Genomic DNA, 18,126 nt, shown 5'->3' with positions numbered 1-18,126 from the left:
ACATAGTATTCCTCGAGTTACAAAAACTGGGTTAGGCTAGACAGAAATTATATTTCACATGAACGTGTATTTAATTGAAAGTTTTGATACACACCCAAAACCTATTTCAGATCACACGGCAATTATAACTAAAATCAAAAATGTAGGATAATGAAATAAAAATGAGACACTGGTGCTTCCCACCTCTCTATTAAACAAAGACAAATTTAAGGAATGGGTAATGGAAATTATTTGGGAGTTATTATGGAAGATAGGCATTTCTTCAGAAAATATAGCTAGGTAGTGGAGGTTGGCATAATAGTTAAAGTGTTTGCCTAAAAACACAAAGTGCAGGGTTTGATTCTTACATGGGCAATTGGCTAGGCTTAAAATGGCCCAGAAGGGCAGTTAGCCTAGTACTAATCCATGAACCTATGAACCTATAACAAACTCATTCAGTACATCTGATTACAACATAATATACAGAGGAAGAAGATCAGAACAGAAATTCATTCACTGACCTTCTAAGCATCACATCAAAACTGTGATTTAAATGCAAACATTTGAAAAAATAGGCTGAATAACTTTGTCAAAACCTGCTGCTTATATTGCTTTATACTACTTCAAAAACAGAAAGCCCCTTTTACTTAATTGAATGAGCTACTCTAACATAAAATATTTTTTATATCTACCACACAGCTCGTTTGGGTTTGTAATGTTCACAAGAAACTCACGATTGACCTCAGTCTGATTTCTTTGTGGAATGCTTAACATATTTGCTTCATAAATATGAAATTCAATGCAAGAAAAGGGTAGAATGACCAGAGTTACATTTGGTTTAGAGACAGATGAACAAATCTGTGGTGATCTCAGTTCATGACAAAGGGAAATTCAGTTTATTACATTGGGAAGGGGCAGATTTAGCACCTCCTCAAGGTAAAAAACAAAATTATTCTGGGATCCTAAGACATCAAAAAAAACTTGAAACTGATAATTCTTTTAGGGAACATTTTCATGTATAACCAAACATAGCACTACTGCTGCATTTACCTGTATAGAAAAAGCTTATTTCTTCATATCATAAGACAAGCTGTCCTATCGACTTACTGAATGGCACCCATGTATAAAATTATATGTACAGACACACATTTCATATATGGGTTATATGCAAGTAGTCGACTAATGCTTAAATTGACTTCTGTTTTGCCAACACATTTTGGTTTACAAAACAGATGGCGAACACTTGTGCGAGATCGCACAGTCCCCAGGGTTGGGGAATATGCCTTTTCCCAGGGGATTCTGTAGTCTCAAAGTTGGAATAAATAAGCAGAGGGTGTGGAGGTGCACCTCCACTTGGTGGGTGCAGGGGACTTGTCCCTCTGCAAAAACAGTTTTAAAACTTGCACAGTCCATGGCATAGCCTCTGAGCATGCACAGAAGCATGTCAAAGTTTCTTCATCAATGTCAACACATCGATATTAACAACATTGATGTTTCACAGATTTGACGATTTCCCTTATAACTACATATATATATATATATATATATATATATATACGCACACACACACACACACACACACACACACACACACACACACACACACACACACACACACACACACACACACACACACACACACACACACACACACACACACACACACACACAGGGATATGTGTGTGGGGGGGTAAGCATGTTTGCTTGCATACATTTTATATAAACATATAGGCACACACACACACACACACACACACACACACACACACACACACACACACACACACATACCTCCTTCTATCCCCAAATAAAGGACATGAGAAGACATGCATTTACTGTGCTCTGCAGATCATTTTTAATATTTATATTTGGCATGTCATCTGCATCTTTAATGAATAATCAGAAATACTAAAATTCCACTAAACCTGACATATTTACACTACATCTTAAAAAATAAAATAAAAGACATTAAACTGCACAAACGATAGGCACATATATAACCCCAAAGCATACTAGCTCACCTAAAGCAATCTCCTGCATACAAATCTACACTTAGACTGAAATATAATTTTTAAATAAAAGAAAAAATAAATAAATAAAAGAAGTAAAACAATATGTCATCAGCATCCATTCATAAACACAGCCTGCTAAAATACATGGGAAGTATAACTCCAACATAAAAAATATACGAAACATGGATCAACGGAATACATGAGGCTGGTTTGTGTGACACACAAGTATTCCATACTGCAGGATTACAGAATGCAGTATGTGACTCACAAAACTCATTCCTAAACATACATACATATAAGTGTATTATATTTGTAAGATCTGCAGGTATTACTGTCTGCATCCAGTACAGAATTAAAAATTTTTTAAAGCAGATTTAGTGACTCTGTATCAGCTTTTGGCATACATAGACACTAAGGTTTGACTAATGGAAAACTTTTCATAAACCTGGTTTTAACAGGGCAGTCTGACTGAACCACTGGTGAAGAGGGAAGAGTCTAGATATTCTTCCAAATGTGAAATATGCAGATAAAATCAAGATGTTGAACTGTAAGCTGGAGTAAGACAAGGTCAAACAGCCAAAGGCCAGCTCATCTATCCAGGCTCTGGATGCCTCAGTCAGTGTCTGACCACTGGTCTGGTTCATGCTCAAATACCACACACACACACACACACACACACACACACACACACACACACACACACACACACACACACACACACACACACACACACACACACACACGCGCACACACACAGTGTCACATGCACACACAAATGCACATGCACTAGCAAAGTCAATACACAGTACGCTGTAGGGGCCATACAACAACAGAAGGTGGGGGTCTATAGGATGACTCTGCCCCCCCCCCCCATGACTACACCCCTTCACTGGCCCCATAATGAACCTGGAATAGATCTGTTCATACATCTTAACAGCAAGGCTGGCAAGGGATTTCCTCACCATCATGCCACATATGGGAATTAAGCAGCAATGCCAACCTGATGTTCATGGAAAATCTATTATGTGAAAAGTAGGGCTAATTATCTTCATCAGACCAAAAACTGAGCAATCAGACAGCTTTTGAAAGAAAATGCAATCATTGCGGGCATAAATATGATGTGGCCATACTGCTTATGGTCTTCACTCAGTGACATTTCAAAAACAAACAAGTTTGTTTGCTAACAAAACTACTCTCCTTTCTCTTCCGTGGGAAAGTTGCTTTAAAAAAAAAAAAATAAAAAAAAAAAAAAACAGCCACATAAGAATTCCGAGTAAAGGAAAAATACTCATGAGAAAAAAAGAAACAGTCACCTTTTAAAACAAAGCTTGATTTGTCATGGTTCTCAAGCTAACAGACTTACACATCAAAGCGAATGTCACAAGCTGAAGTGCAATTATCTTACACTGACCATTTAAAACAGAATATACAGCTGCAACAGGGCTAAATTACATTTCTAAAACGTGTAGCAAACACTCTATGTACACTGCTATATGTAGTCAAACAGCACAGAATCTGAACACTCCCTCAAGATCATGTGAATTTTATTGCAAAGTTCTTTAAAGGTGCACCACACAATGACTGTGCAAATTTTAAAACGTATTTTTGTGTTTCGAAAGTTACTGTTCTACCTTCAAGTCTGTCAACACTTAAAATCATAGGCAGTAGTAAAACGACTGTTGACTTTATTACTCTTTTCAGTAATCCTTCATTTTACCGGTGTTCTCATTTATTCCACATTTAGTGCCTGCTAAGGATAAAGATTGCAGTCTCATGATTTAATCACAAGGAGTGTGACATCACATTACACTGTCTGCCAGCTGCCTACCAGGTGCTTCTGCTGCTTGGCTAATTTCTTGTTACTATGCTTTACTCCCTAGCCTTCCCCATTTCAGATTATACAAACAAGAAACATAAAAACATGTAGTACATGCACTTTTACCAGGTGCTCTTCTTTATCTCACTCTGTGCATCGTACCATACTTTCAAAAATAATAACAAGCTTATTTAAACAGAATGTAAATTCAAAAAAAGCACGCCGTAGTATGAAGGCATGCTCATTTTGTAAATTACATATAAACATTTTTCACATATGAAAAATAAAGTAAAACAGGCGTATATTTGGTTCACACTTGACTCAGCACTGCTGTGTTGGATACAGTAAGTTATAAGGAAAAAACATATAGGTTCAGACCTGATTCAGCAATCTTCAGGACTGATAAAACTAAATTATAAAGGGAAATAAAAAAAAAAAAACATTTTTGCCATGTACTACTGCTATGAAGGCATTTTCAAAAATGAGCAAAATGTGTGTGTGCATGTGTGTGTGTGTGCGCGTGTGTGTATGCATGTGCATATGCTTGCCTTCTTAAGTATAAAAACTTGCTACATCATTTAAAAATAAAATGATTCTGAAGACCTTATAAGAATACAACACAAAAGCACAAAGTATTTCTGTTAAGGTTTTTTCAGATGTCATTTAATAAAAACATGTTTCTGATTTCTTTTAATATTACAAAAGTGTGCTTCGTGAAAGAGAAACATTGTTTACTTCGATGCATTTTTAAAAAGCATAAAAATACAAAGAAATTGAAAATGCTTGTTGATTGGAAACTTTGAATACTATAAAAAAGGACATGACAAAACTAAGAAGAAAACTAATTTCTGTTTATTTGTTTGTTTTTTTGGTTTTATGGAAGAGGCAACCTTCATACAGAAAATAAAAGTGACAACTCACTACTAGCATTAAGTGTCTTTAGTTCTGTCTGTCTGTACAAGGAACAGGATACTTTAATTCTATTCTATGTACTGCTGACATCTTTCTGCTGTAAACATGGATATGTTTGTTACAACTGTACTTCACTTTTCTGCTACTTCCTGTGCATTCTTAAACACTTTATCACTAGAATTAATACTCTAAACACAAACAATACTTCCTTTGCAACATTACCGTTCTTGTCATGACTATTCATGACATAACAGCTTAATTTGTCTTCCCTATAGTCGCCAGTTTCCAAATACAATATGTAAGCAAAAAATAAAACCCATAATCGATTAACAGTGTATGCCAAAATGCAGTAGATCATATTCTCATGATTGCACTGCTTCTATAGTTATATGGAGAAAAATATATAACTCACTGAAGAGTTCTGAAGTCCTTCACTGTTTTGTACACTTAAAATGAGCAGTCCTTATAGGTTCATAGGTTGGTACTAGGCTATCGGCCCTACTGCCTATACAAACCGAGCCATAACAATTCCCTGGCTATTTCTTACCACAATATTTACTTTCCTTGAATTTGAATATTACATAACCAGTCTTCAGAAAGAAAGACTGACATAAATACACACAAATTGACACAGACATGTGCATAAATACACCAGCAGAATATAAAGCTGTACCAGTACATATCACTGAGATAGCCACCTAATCAGAAAAGTAAAATTTGGGGTATCTTGATTCTATACTTTCAGACACCTCCACGGTCTATGCAGTCTCCCCATAACAACACCTCTTCTCAAATCTCACGTCTCTTCATTTCAACAGTATTCTAATATGTTCTGTTTAACAGATGTTAAAACAAGCCGTTTTCCAAAAATTACAATGCAAAAATTCAAAACAAAACAAAATGACAAAGCAAGATTTCTAGTAATGCAAATAAATGCATGCAAGCAACTTGTGTGCATGGTTTTCATTTTCTGAAAAGTATTATAGATGTGAGAAGCTGCTGTGTGCTTAAACTTCACTCTACTATTTTTGACTTGTGGTGGAGGGCTTTTGGGGATATTCACGTTGGTTCTCTTCATCATCTGGTAACTGCTTTAAACCGTACTTCAGCCTCCTTAACACAGAAAAGTGCCCATTTTCTAACGGCATAAAAAAATAAACTATAGCACAATGCAAACCTACCTTAAAACTCAAAAACGTGTAGTTATTTATATATGTGCCTATGTAAATAATAATTAAAATGTGAAACCCTCTTCTGACTTGCACTACTGTATCTTTTTTTCCATTCTTACATTTTCCTTCAAGTATAATGTAAAACCCAAAATAAAATAATTTTCCTTTTAATATTGTTTGAATAATACCGCATAGTTATTTTCAACTATCTGGCTAGTATTTTTAGTTTTTCCCTTCTTGTGTTATCTTCACTACGTCTTCAAGATTATCTCTATTTAACATACTGTTATGAACAACAATCATATGTTACTACCTGCTATACTTTTAACTGTATGTCTAAACCACTATGTTCATGTAAATATCTTATGTATAGTATATTAGCAATTGTTCTGGAGCTTTTCTCCCTTGCCCTCCGCTGAAAACGGACAGCTCTGTCCAGTCGGACCTCCCCAGTAAGCAAATGTAAAATAAATAAATAAATAAAACATAGAGGTATTGCTCCATGATGTTAAGTTACGCTGTTGACCCCATACCAGACTGCTAAGGTCATGTTAACTGTCCTTAAACAGCAAATGTACATAAATACCACAGAACACTGAAGGAAAACTAGGTCTGGGTATATGAAAGAAGTCACCCTTGTTTAACTTGCAACTATTTGAAAAAAAGTGAGAGAAAACTAAGTTAACTTAAAGAGTACAACATTGTTGATAACATTTAGAAATGAAAGATAATTTAAAGTAGAATAAAACACTTATTTATCATTGAATGTGTTTTCAGATATTTCCCAGGACAGAACTGATATTTGTCACTCAAATCAACATTGTCACATTAATAAATTTATCAGTAATACAAGATATGGGATCAAAGCAATGAGCAGTGTAAGAATCACAATGAAAGGAGTGCACACAGATTTAATAGTAGCATCCAGCCAAGTTGCACTGGTGGCACAATATAATCCGTATGACATCTTATGCTGTATATGTAGGCATATAACTTGAAAGGACACAGTACTAATGGGCATTAATGCGCAGAAAGTCTCCATAAAAAGACACAAGCCTTATTTTAAAGTGGTGATAACTTTTTACACTGCACTGTGTACTTCAACACTTGTCATTTTCAATAAATGCAACATTTTCTATGTTGTTTACTGAAGTCTTGCACGGGATTTTCATGAAAACAAGAAGCAATGCAGTTCAATCCCTCCCCGAGATACAATGACCACTACTGTTCTGACACGCAGCAGTAAGGCAAGACAAATTTAACTCATACACACACACACACACACACACATATATATATATATATATATATATATATATATATACAGATACTGCACACAAGCCTACAAACTTCAGTTTCCTTTTTTTTTTCTTTCTAAGAATTCCTCTGTATGTCTTGTTGATTAACGTGAAAACCAGAAGCGGGACTTTGCGGGCCAGTTGGATACAAGAAACAGCTCATCTCGCCCCCAAAACCCCGTGTCTGGGACCACAGCTCTTGTGAATATTTCTCTAAGCAAATGATGACTTTCTGCCACCATGCTTACACCTCCTGTCCAACAAGACAAGGATAGACAGCACCCTACTAATAAGTCAATACTCATATTTTCTACAACTTCCAAACAGAATGGCTGAGCCCCAGATTCACCATGTTCCATTTTTTGGAAAACAAGGCTCCTTACTAAATTGAATGCTTTTATTTTCAGTCTTGTGACTTTTTGATTACGAAGTTAACTGAAGCTTCCTGGTGCAGCTTTTTTTTCTTTCTTTCTTTTTTTATAATCAGAGCTGAGTAACTCTTAAAGGGACAGCAGCATTTTTTATTATGGGTCAGATCATACAAATTCAACTTTTCCAGCAAAAATTCATCATCATCCTTTCGTAGAACCGCTTGCAATTTTCAGGGATGAAAGAAATCAGCATTATACTTCTACTATAAATGCACTCACTGGTTTGTAAGTTTGGGAGGGCAGTACTGTTAAAAATGTAATTTACATTAAACAATACACAGTGCTGAGAGTGTGAAACATATAAACATTCCCTTTACAGTTATAGTGCCCTTATTTTGACTTATAGTTTGATGTGCAGTATTACATATAACATTGTAAAACATATGTTTGTCTACATTGTAATTCCATGATATACAGCAGTTAAAATAAAACACCTCCAAACTGCAAAACTAAATACCAATTTAGCCTCAGTAACTCGATTTGCCTATGAATTTAATCTTCACATTTAACAAAGTGAAAACTGATGATTTCATCCACAATAATCAAAATTTAAGGCTATGTGGCTGATCAAAAAATTATACTAATAATGTTATCCTACATATTTTTTCAAAAACGATATTGGTTTCTGTTATGAGGGGCTATGTGCCTAAATGTCCCTAAACTCTGAAACAGCAGCTTCTACTTTGTCGAATGCTGCCAATGCTGTATGGGAATGGAACAATATGCTTCTTGGACTTATCATGACTGCATCACAGTTCCGCACCTATAGAATAATGGCACTCTTACTGTGATGCTGCAGGATAGTACAGTGTTACAGTTAAATACCAGCAGAACAGTGGAAAAATCCAATTTTTCGACTCCAGAAGCAAGCAGAGTAAAGTCACCATTATCTATCTTGGGATTTCAGTAAGTACCCTGGTAGGTTAAGCCACTTCACACTCTGTTACACTGACAATACATGCAACGGAGGGGGTGGGGGTCAGGCAGATGAATGTAGGCAACTAACTACTCCTAGGATCTGCTAAAATACTTCTTCACAGAGAAAGCTGTGTACTTACAAAACAAAACTACTCTAATGGGAGGTAAATATGGAATCCACACAAGCATTCAATGCAGCGAAGACCAAAAGGAGAAAAGGCAGGGGGATAGAAAGGAGGAAAATTGTTAAATTCACTCAAAAGGCAGATTAGATAGGCTGTCTCCTCCTGCAACCAGACAAATGTAATAAAATGTAATCAAGATGGGTAGTGACATACATTAGACTGACACCACTTAATGCTTGCAGGTACAGACAGTTCTATTAGCCAGCCTGCAGAATGAATAACGGTACTAGTATGGTCAAAGACTGCATCATGTTAGGTACATGCAAGCAAAGTTTAGACACATACCCTGCTATTCACCAGCGACATCGTGGGTAACATTAATACTGCACAACATTATTTTTGGCCTCCTAAAAAGTGCATGAAAATATTGCCATCATACTCCTGAAGAGTATGGCCACCCTCAGGATGCATTGTCACTACTGTTGTGTCTGTGGCTTGCAGTACAGTAACATGATGGGCAACTCTGTAATCCATGTCAGTCCTACTGTTGCGTGGCTATCATGTGCAAGACATCAGAATATTCACTAACTGGACAAAGAACTGCAGCTTGCTTTACAGCTGGATGGCCTTCAGCATTATTGGGTCACATTTCTGAAAGATACAGCATAGAGGGCCTTGTTGTGTATTCACAAGACAGAAGATACTGCCAGTTTTGGGCCATCTGCAATATGCAAAATAGCATTGTTTTTACTGGAGGAACAGACCTACGCAATTATTGGGGGCTGCCAATAAAGAAAAGGAGAGCAATAGTGTTGCACATCTTTAGAAAACAAGGTAGTTCCAGTACCATCAGGCTAAAGAGTGCAGAATAGTGCAACTTTTGAGCATTTGAGACTTTGTGAATCCATGCCTAAAGTAAACATGTCAGGTTAAACTGCAACTTCCACACTCACGATTGTTAGAATCACAACCATTTAGAGAAAACACTCCCTAGATGTACCAGTGAAAAAAAATCTCTCTCAAAACTTTGTGAAGCAACACAATCGACACAGTTTCCTGTTCTGAACTCAATGTCTGTTTCAGGGCATTTTCGTAAGACTGTACCACTGCTGGGCATTTGCAGGATAAAGGACTATACCACTGCACAACTCTTAAAGAATAAAGGAGAACAACAACAATTCTAAGCTGTGAGATGAAGCAGATAAATAAAAAAAACACAGAACTAAAACATTTCATGCACACACTAAATACCTCAAATATTCAGACAAATGTGGCAATCTGCAAAGATGGAGGGAGACAAAAGTAACATTTCACAAAGAAATCGGGCGGTGCAGACAAGTAATGACTAGTGTGAGAGAGTACAAGTTGAACAAAAGATTGTGTGCAGGGCTATAAAAAAATAACATAAGACTAGCAAAATTAAGGCAGCAATGCTAAAAATTAATTCTGAGTGCAGAAAGAAATTATCACAAGTAACAAAAAAATGACCAGACATGCCCCACCTAACTCTTAAGCATGACAACTATGCTGGAAGCAGGTTACTAACATTTGGCAAACTACTACATATCTGGAAGTGTAAATACACAATACCACAACACCATTATCTCTTCTTTTTTCAAATTCAGGTGAAATGACAGGGTACCTATCACTTAAATGGGAATCAATAACCAACTACAAAATTATTTTGAAAACACAGACACACAACTTCCAGTTTTATTTTTGTAAACCAGCCAATTTAATTTCCTTGTTTAATTAACTACTAAGTCACTCAGTTCTGCATTAAGCAACAGTCACAATGAAACATATTGTACAGTAACACAAAAAGGCAATAAAATCCAGCAGACTAGTAACGTGGTATTTCTGCAGTGTATATCTCTGAGAAATGCATTAAGCCGCTGATATTTTGACATTTTCAGGCTAGAAGGAAGATTTTAGCCAATTAAATAATACTTGACTACAATGCATTTAAACATCCCATTGCCCAAGCTCCACAATAAGTAGCAAAAGGAAGCACGCGCTGCAGCAGACCCAACCTGTCTGAATCCCAGACAGCGTCTACCGCGTGCGTCTCCTGAGAGTTCAGGTACCCACAGCGCGAGCCAGACTCTGTCTGCATTTCATATTAATATGTTCATAAAAAAATCCAGGCCCAGACAGAATCAGATATACCGTGTGTCAGACTTAACATGGAGCCATGTCGTTCAAATCATGGGTGCAACAATAAACCATGCAAACACACGCATACGTGTACACACGCACACATTCACACAACTCTACTTGAGCTGCACTGTTTTATAAAGCAAACATATGGCAGTGCAACACCTGCTGATCTCAAAGGTGCATTCTAGCACCAATGTGTAAACTTGATATGTTTAGCAGGACAAGTACACAACTGACACTCACGCGTCTCCTTCACATTAAGAAATAAAAACTTACTAATTGCATTTCCCTGCGTGTCCCTGCCCGAAGCGAGACCAGAAGGATCGTGTCGCCAGCTAGGCTGCTGCTGCTGGTGTCGTGGTGCCTCGGCTCGCCCAAAGCCTCCTCCTCCTCCTTTTACTCCACCCTGGTTTACTGTCATTTCTTGACGACTCCTTGCATGACTCGCCGTGAATCTTCTTCTAGCCACCCGCCCCCGTGGCAGCGCCTTGCCTGGCGGTGGTGGACGAACCTCTTGGCTCATTACATTTTGAAGATCTCACATTGTCAGCCTTCCAGTTCTCAGCGCTCACTCCTTAATCATGTTTGCTTGCAAGCTTCTAAAAGGCCAGGGCAAGTGGTGAAATTTAGCCAAAAGAGTGAAACAGAAGTCCCGATGGAGAAAGAGAGACAGAAAAAAACAGATATAAAAATGATAGCTCACCACCCTAATTTACACCCACAGCAATCCCCCGATTTTTTTTTTTTAATTTTCAATTTTCAGCAAGTCTCGTTCGCAGAGTACAGGGGAGCCCATGCATGCCTGATGCAATCTGCATGGCAAGGTTCTGTGTCACTAGTCCTATTGGTGCTGTATAAGGAGGTGTCGTGAAGCCCAACTTGTCTGCGCTGGTCTTATTCCTAGAAGCTAACTCCAAATATAGAATCGGGGTAGGGTCATTCCTAGAAATTCAGGAGACGTCAGATAAAAAAAGGTTTCTAGTAGCTCCACATCGGCCCTTTAGAGGGCGCAGCAAACACGGAGCCGGGGAAGGGGCGCCCATCGGGTTTCTGCTGAAATTGCACAATGCAGGGTTTGGAAATCATAGAAGCATTTTTTATGTTTATTATGACTGCAGAAGAATGCCACATATTTTCACAATAGAGAACCGAATAAATATTTTTCTTATGCTCCCTTTCACTTATATGTGCTTCCTCTAAATACAGTCTGCATATCTTTTAAAACTAGTAGCCTTTTAAGGGAGGCGCGTATATTAATAAACAAATAACTATTATTTTTCATTACCCCATATTCATTTCTTCCTCTTGTCATCGCACTTTATTTTGAAGAAATGTGTTTGTATGGGAGAAATGTGTTTGAATCAAGTCGACAATAGCTAAAATTCAACACCTTTCGACTTCCAAGCACTTAAAGGGCATTCAGGCTATACCATTTCTACAACTTGTTTCTGTAGTCCAGGGTTTAATTCTTAACCATTTTCATTGGCTTGCAGTGTGACCTCGAATAAACCGCTTAACTAAATAGTATTTTGAGGTAATTTGAAAAAAAAAAAAAAAAAACAGGCTAGCTTCTTCTGGTCTTTTGGACTGCATGCCTAATGCGGATAGCTACCTATGAACTTACTTTGGTTGTTTGTTTGGTTGCCCGGCAGTCAGCGCAGAAGATTAATGCTATCTGCTGTTTAATCGAGCTACTTTTTCTAAGGTTTGATTCTCCCAGCCTCCATTTGCCTACTGTGTGATTCTGAACAATTATCACTTAATTAGATGGAACTCTGGGGAAATTGGACAAGGCTCCTCAGTGGGCTGCTGGACACATTGTAGCATTTTAGTTGATTATTCTATTTCTTATAACATTTAGGTGTTTCAGATACAGAATAACTGTTTTATGCAACTATTACATAAAATATAGGACATAATTTTGTCCTAAAATCTCAGTACATTTGCTATTTTTTCCATTTTTATGCAGGACACAACTGTCTAAAGAGGGACTGTCCCTCACAAAGCGGGACAGGTGGTAACCCTAAGGTATAAACTTTGCTCTCAATCTCTTAGCTCGAAAAGATTCAGAGAAAGTCAAAAATAATGAGGTACACAGCTTCAGTCAAGAACAGCTATAGATACTTTAAAGTTAATACAATAAGATTTATACAGGTATGTTTTTTTTCTGAATTATAAGCAGCCTGAGTTGTAATTTTGTGTTTACATGTAATCATTAATGATTTGTATAAAAGTCTTATTTTTGCTAGGTAGGAGCAAGGCAAAATACAGAGCAAAATCAAGTGTGTTATGTAGAATCATGGTCAGTGGAGAGGTATGCAGTTTGAGGTCAGTGCTGACAGATGAAGATAAAGGTTATAGTTATTCTCGGGCTATGACAGCTCCTGGACTGACTTCTTGCATCCAGTTTTCTTGTTACTTCTACAGCATGAGACAATTGATTTTAATTTCTTGTGCTTCTGTTTAACTTGACTGTTTATGTTTCCAACCTCTTTTGCCATGGGGTAATTATGTTAGTAATCATTTGTAATACAGCTGCCAACACATTTTCTCATAGGCAGCATTTATTTACCACCCCAAGAGTACTCATTGAAGTCCGACCTCTTTCAGAGTATGACCAAGGATCTTTGATTTACTTTCAGCCTTCAGCAACAGTCAAAATTGTTCAGGGTTTCAACTTTACAAATTTGTTGCAAGTTTTAAGTGAGGGTGTGTTTTTGGCTGGGTGACAACCCTATTTTTGGGGATTTTTATGAAAACTTCAAGAATCCTGACATAATAGATTACTAATAGAATATCTGTTCCATCACTTTACAAAACTTCACCATTTGTCAACCATCTTAACAACAGTTTCAAGTATCATTCAATTATATCTTTTTGTTTTGCATTTGATAATTATTGAAATATTCTTCTCTGTTTTTCTAGATGTTTACATACTTTGGCAAAGTAAGTAAAATACTTTAAAAGTATCCAGGGAAAGCAGTATATGTTACAGGAGAAGAAGCACCGACAGCCATAAAAAGGACCTGGGCATAGTCATTTCAAATGATCAAATGGTAATTAAGGAGAATGATACAGCAGCAAGAAAGACTGGTGAGATAGTGGGTTACAATTTAACTTATTTTATTTTCACATTTGCTAAGTAAGTAGATGGAATAGTCCAAAAGCTGTTTACTACTATGACCCAGGGCACGTGGCAATGACAAATTATATGACAATAATTGACAAAAGTAGAGGTTCATTGAAGGCTGTGTTTAACAAATAATTACTAAAGCCATGAAATTCCATCTTCAGAAAATCCACAGACACAAAAAATAAGAATACACAAAAACAATAATGTTAAATGCAAGAAATATCTCAAATGAATTACAGTTCAAAGCAATATGGGGAATCATTTTCTGTTGTTTGTCATTTAGTACTGCAGGTTGTAAAAACAGTTACTGAAAAAAATAAATCACAGCACATTTCTTATAGTGAATAACTTAGTATAAACAGCTAGTCAGTAGTACAGCCACTGCAAACAGCTGTTCAGAATTTCATACCAGTTAATGTAGTTATTCTTTCATAATAATCCCACTCCCACCAGTCTAAACAGGCATTGTAAGTATCAGATTTTTATCATCATTAAAATTAGAATGTTGAAATATTTATATGTGTGTGTGTGTGTGTGTGTGTGTGTGTGTGTGTGTGTGTGTATATATATATATATATATATATGTATGTATGTATGTATATATATATATATATATATATATATATATATATATATATAAATTCTATGTGTCTATTTACTACTCAGTCGACTCTGCATCATTGGCAGGACTCAATGATTAATATATTATTAAATCAAGATTATGTTGAGTAGAACTGTTACCCTGCATCTCTAAAGCAAGCACAGTTTGTTTCCTTGACTAAATGCTTTTTTTCCCTAAATATCAAAAGGCTATTGACTTATTTTAGTTCAAATGACATTTTATTCCATGAAGCTGAGATGATTTTGCAGACTTTATTTATGTAAGGTAAAGTAAAGTTAGGTCTTGTGTAGTATTGCGTCCTCTTAAGTTGCTGTTTGTGTTGTGTTCCATGAGTTCCTTATTTTAAAGGGTGACAGTAGTTATTGTTCAGTAATTGGAAAGTAAGTGTATTTACTGGGTGTACCACAGCACTCAAGTGCTATATGCTTGTTATATACTTGCTCGCTGTTACTTGCTCGAATAGGCAAGTGCTCAGACTCCCACTAGCTCAATCTCCTATAACTACTTAGCTTCCATAGCCCTATCAGAACCATAAATCTAACCATAAAACTCCATTCCTATTCCCATTCCCTAACCCTAAAAAAATCACTTCCTGCTCCCTAAGCCTAAAACTCCCTTCCTGCTGCCTAATCCTAAAACTCCAGTTCCCTCCCTAAACCTAAAACTTTCTTCCTGCTCTTTAACCCTAAAATCTCTCTCCATTCTCAAATTTTAAAACTCTCTCCCTGATGCTAAACCAGTCAGTCACTCCCTACCCACAGCTTCTTACCCAAACGTCTATTCAAGTCTGAGCACTACCAGCTCCCCCGCCCTATACCTGAAGTCATATTTGAGTTTGAGCATGAGCAGCAGCTTACACAAGCACAAGACATGCAAGACCCTACTTTTCAGGTGTTTGGAAGTTGAGCACCTGTGGTGAACCTGTATTTATTGACAAGATGGCCCTGGACTGTGCTTGGCAACCACTTAGCTTTATTTATGGTTAAACAATGCTGTCATGTAAATAAACCTGATAATAAGGTTTGCAGTGGATTGTAGTAAACTGGTATTATGTTTAGAGAGAAGGGCTACAACAGGTAGTGTTTACTCTAGTCTAAGTAATAGATTGTTAATTGCAATGCCATTTTTGTTTCAGTAGTGAGGAAATTTGATACACTGTTGGAGACTTCTAGCTGGTTTTGCACTCTGACAGAACTCCAGTTTGTTCATTGATGAAAACGTTTCAGTCCAATTCTTTGCCAATCAATTTATGGTGTGTGACATATGGTAAAGAAATACCGGATGGGTCTTTAGTGGTTAGTGAAGGTGAGATGGTTGTTTTCTTGATCTAACCAAAGAAAATGACAATAGATTTTTGTGGGTTAACAGAAAGCTTGTGTTTGACAATTCAATTCAGAATAGAGGCAAAGTCCTTTTGTCATTCATTATTTAATATTATATTGTTTTTGTTTGCTTTTGTAAGCACATTAAGAAAGCAGCAGATCCAGATAGGGTTTCACCATCCTGTTTAAAAACATGTGCTGATCAACTGGCTCCTTCCTGTTTGTACTAGGATTTTTAATAAATCGATAGTGCTGTGTGAAGTTCCCTTATGTTTCAAATAAGCCACAATCATTCCAGTGCCTAAAAAATCCAGTATAACAGGACTGAATGACTACAGGCCTGTTGCTTTGACATCGGTGGTCATAAAAGCTTTTGAGAGGCTGGTGTTAGCTCACTTGAAGGATTTTACAGCTCCCTTGTTGGACTCCCATCAGTTTGCTTATCAAGAGAACTAGTCAGTGGATGATGCAGTTAATATGGGTCTGCACTATATCTTGCAAAATCTTGACAACTCAGGGACATATGCAAGGGCTTTGTTTGTGGATTTCAGCTCTGCATTTAATACATTAATTCCAGAACTTCTTCACTTGAAACTCTCACAGCTTTCTGTTTCTGTCTTCACCTGCCAATGGATCACCGGTGTTCTAGCCAATAGGAAACAGCAGGTGAAACTGGGTATATTTACCTCTACCTATTACACGATCAATACGGGGTGGCCCCCAGGGATGTGTGCTCTCCTCCACCCCTATTCTCCTTCTACACTGATGACTGCACGTCTAAGGACTCCCCTGTCAAACATATTAAATACGTGGGTGATACAACCATTATTGGACAGATTAGGAATGGTGTTGAGTCTGGATATAGATGGGAAGTTGGGCAGTTGGCCCTTTGGTGTAATCAGAATAATATGGAGTTAAACACTCTTAAAACTGTGGAGATGACAGTGGACATTAGGAGTGGCACTACAATATTATCCCCCCTTTAAATTTAACACTGCTATGTCAGTTGTGGAAACATTCAAGTTTTGAGGATCTATAATCTCCCAGGATTTGAAGTGGGTGACCAATGTAAGGTCCAGCATATAAAAGGCACAACAAGGAATGTACTTTCTGTGACAGCTGAGGAAGTTCAACCTCTCATAGGAGTTATTGATTCAGTTCTACACAGCAATCATTGAGTTTGTTCTCAGCTCATCCATAACAGTGTGGCTTGGATCTGTGTCTAAACATGGCAAAAATAGGATACATCGAATAGTCAGGTCTGCCAAAAATATCATTTGTTCTAGTTTTCCCTCCTTACAGGACCTGCACTATTCCAAAGTCATGAAACAGGCAGGGAAAATCATCTCCTACCCTTCACATTCAGGCCACCATCTTTTTGAACTATTACCATTAGCCAGGAGTTGCGGTGGTGCTGCGGTAGCATTGTCGCCTCACAGTTAGACGTTGCCCATTCGATTCTCAGTTAGAGCGTCTTTGTGTGGCGACATGCGTGAATGGGCATTCCTTCGTTGAAGGTTGTGCATTAGGCCCAGCAAACCAGCACGTAAAAATCTACTGCCAATCATTAGCGGACCGGAGTTCTGCTGTGGCGACCCTTAACTGGGAAAAGCCGAAAGACACAAACAAACCATCAGCCAGGAGTTATAGATTAACACAAACAAAAAACATACAGATATAAGAATGTGTTTTTTTCCACAGGCTATCAAGTTCATAAATAGTTAACTCTGTTTTTTAGACTGGGTATTCTTTTTTCCCAAGCTTCCGAGGGTTCTGCAATATTGTTTATGTATTGTTAATACTTGTTTCTTTCAGAATTTATTTCAGTATTTCTTATAGGTTTATAGGTACATAGGTTGGTACTAGGCTATCGGCCCTAGGGCCTATATAAGCCTAGCCATAACAATTCCCTGGCTATTTCTTCCCACACTATTTACTTCCCTGGACCCCTGTCTAGCAGGGTGACTGACGTGATCCCCGGGGTGAATTTCCTTTCTCCCATCCACTCATCAAGGTTCCTTTTTTAAGAGGGCCAAAGAGGCGCTCTGCTTGACATGTATGGGCAGTCTATTCCAGAGTTTGAGGAGTCTCTGGGTCAGGAACCTATCCCTCCAGCATGTTTTGTTTATTATGATGACAAGGTTTAGATCCCTGGAGCGTGTGGCTCTGAGGGATTGGGATTTCTTTAAGTGTAGCATGTCCAATAGCTCTGGGTTTGACATGGCC

At 37.5% G+C, this 18,126-nt stretch overlaps 1 long non-coding RNA gene across 1 annotated transcript in view; it reads right to left on the bottom strand.

The window, feature by feature from the left end:
- LOC122816551 overlaps window positions 1–11,683 on the bottom strand; it is a 214,643-nt gene extending 202,960 nt beyond the window's left edge. The window contains exon 1 of the long non-coding RNA XR_006367086.1: window positions 11,100–11,683. This is a non-coding gene — a long non-coding RNA (uncharacterized LOC122816551). The remainder of the gene's footprint in view (window positions 1–11,099) is intronic.
- Window positions 11,684–18,126: the final 6,443 nt, after the last annotated feature.

Source organism: Protopterus annectens, chromosome 12.part0 (genome assembly GCF_019279795.1).
Source record: "Protopterus annectens isolate FY-2018-M chromosome 12.part0, PAN1.0, whole genome shotgun sequence".
NCBI classification, from domain to species: domain Eukaryota; kingdom Metazoa; phylum Chordata; order Ceratodontiformes; family Protopteridae; genus Protopterus; species Protopterus annectens.
Note: the sequence above shows the minus strand (reverse complement) of the source record. Positions and strands in the feature narration are given on the sequence as shown.